We start from the raw sequence: 2,744 nt of genomic DNA on the forward strand, positions 1-2,744 counted from the left end.
TAATCATCTCTGTCCAGCAGGGTAACACCTACTCTGATTCTCTAAAACAGACTGTCCTTTTTGTTTCGTTTTGTTTTTAACTGTGTCTACGGGAATATAAATTTGAAACAAAGTTTTCTCATATTTGATTTGGGAATGTGTGACAAAGTTTTTGAGGTTTGAGGCCCATAAAAACCCTTTAAATTTTGAATTATGAAACAACAAAGATCTGTGCTAGTAAGGAATCAGAAAGATTGAAATGTTGTCCATTTTTCTGAAGAGTAATGAAGAAGCATTAATCCAAAGTTTTGACCCAGACAACAATAAAAGCTATTTGATATTTTTTATTAGAGACTTTATTCCTAATGAGTTATTATAAGAAATATTTAATTGCATGGGTAAAATTGTTGAAAAATTATGTCTAAAACTATATGGCATCACTGTTTATAATCTTGTGACAAAAATTTTCAGAAATAGAACAAGTGTTAAACTGTGTACATCAGATCTAGGACAGAAAATTATCATGCTATTTAAAAATCCTTTTGGAGGTTTTTTTGTTTTTAAAGGATACCAAATAGTACATTGGGTATATATACGGAGTTGTAAGTGAAAATGCACACATAGAGATATGTGTACACATGATAGAGATCTATCTATCACTGAAAGATTAATCCTTTACCCATACTAAAAAAGAGGTAAGTGAACCCTCCCATATTCCTAGAAGAGTTGGTTGGAGAATAGATTACATTGTATATTCCATAGAAGGGATATCTACCACTGAGATCTTTCTTAAAAAGAAAAGCCAAATAAATTTGAAGGGTTCTATTCTTTACCCCCATTGTAGACAGCACGAGGAGTATACTCAGAATTCTACACATGTGTGTAATGAAAATTGAGGGACGAGATTCTGGAATGGAAGCATACTGTGGCATCCATACCTTGAGCTAACCTTAAAGACATGGAAACATATCACTTTCCTTAAGTCACAATTTTTCATTGTCTGACCAAGAAAAAAAGAAACAAACAACAAAATAAAATACCTGAATTATTTGCCTATTCCTCGAAGAAGACATTCAACTTGGCAAAATTCCTCTAAATCTCGTAGGTTAGTAAGAAATCGTTTCATAACAAACCCCAAACAAATTTAATAGAATTCCAGTCCTCTTCTAACCATGGAGAGTTCATGGGTCCTGAGTCTCTATGACCATCTGGCAGGAACAGAAATGAAACTCTCAGCAATAGCATGACAATTTAAGGAGCCCCAAGGCCATCCATTATAGATTCTGTGATACAGATTGGATTGAAATATGGGAGGTAAGAGATGAAAGATAAACAAAAAGAGAGGAAGAGAGAGAAAGAGAGAGAGAGAGAAGAGGGCTACCATTTGTTTATTCAGCATTCTTCTGCACACATCCATGTTTTAAGTTACAGAGAGTATTGTTGTAAATTCACCATTACCTGTTTCTGAATATTGAAATGAAAAATCGCCTTAATAGTAACTGCAGAGAAATATGGGTCCTGTTAAAACATTCTCTAATTAGAAGAACTGAGTTCAGTATATCTTTAAATAATTGTTTACAGACAAAATATTTCCATTTCTATTTTCTAGTAACCAAAACCTAGTTCTAGCTAACAATCCTGAGAGACTGACATTTTGTCCTTGGTGTCGAAGATGTAAGATGTATGTAGTAGGCAGACACTTACTTGTACTGTAATTGAAGCTCCTTGGGGAATGGGCCCATTAAGCTCCTCAACAGTTACTAATCTCTATAGTATAAAAAATATGCAAAAATTAATCCAAGACGACATGTGATATAACACAACTAATAGTTAATCTCTATGGAATATCATCAGGAAATTTATTTTTTCAGTTATCCCAATTTGAAAAACAAAGGTTTAAAACAACACGTGTCTTCCAGAATTAATGGGGCTACATGATCAATATTACATTAAGTTTAGTATGTGTGGGACATGGCATATAATCTCATAATGACATAACATGAATAGTTCCTTAAAATTCTGCCTTTCTTATAACATTACAGCATCTCCTAGATTCATGTAGGGCGAAGTGACTCATGCTTCATTAGAATTCTGTTAAATACCCTAAAAGTAATGACCTTACTGGTCAGAAAATCATATAACAGTTCACACTTACCGAACCCTTGCTTTGTGTTGGAAGCCATTCTAAGTATTATGCAAGTATCAACTTACTTTCTCTTCCTGGAAACCAACCAGGAGAACAAATTCCAGTTTTTATGCTTATTTTAAAAAGGAGATGAGGAGACACAGTTGGTTGAACTTGGATAAACTCAAAATAAATTGCCAATAAAGGAAATTGAGGCCCAGCTGTTTTGCACCCATATGAATAATGGGAAAATCAATAAACCCAGAGTGATTTCTCGGACTCCATTTTTTTTCTAATGCATGTGCAATATTGGAAGCCATCAAATGGAAGACACTCCATCCATTCCATCAAATATTGGAAAACACTCAGATGTCTCTTCTAGGTGTGTTCTTCTGACTTTAAAGGATCAATCTAGGCCATGGCATTCTGCTAGGAGCAGCATGGAACATGGCCACTACAGTGAGCACGCCCCAAGACTGTCACATCATGTGACATTAGGGCCACTACATTACTTATATTTGGGGCTAGCGTTGACACATGGTGTTACATTAGTTTCAGGTAAACAATGTGGGGATTCAACAAATCCATATTTTATGCTATGCTCCCCATAAGTGTAGCTACCTTCTGTCACCGTACAACA

This window comes from Suricata suricatta, chromosome 11 (assembly GCF_006229205.1).
Source record: "Suricata suricatta isolate VVHF042 chromosome 11, meerkat_22Aug2017_6uvM2_HiC, whole genome shotgun sequence".
NCBI lineage: Eukaryota > Metazoa > Chordata > Mammalia > Carnivora > Herpestidae > Suricata > Suricata suricatta.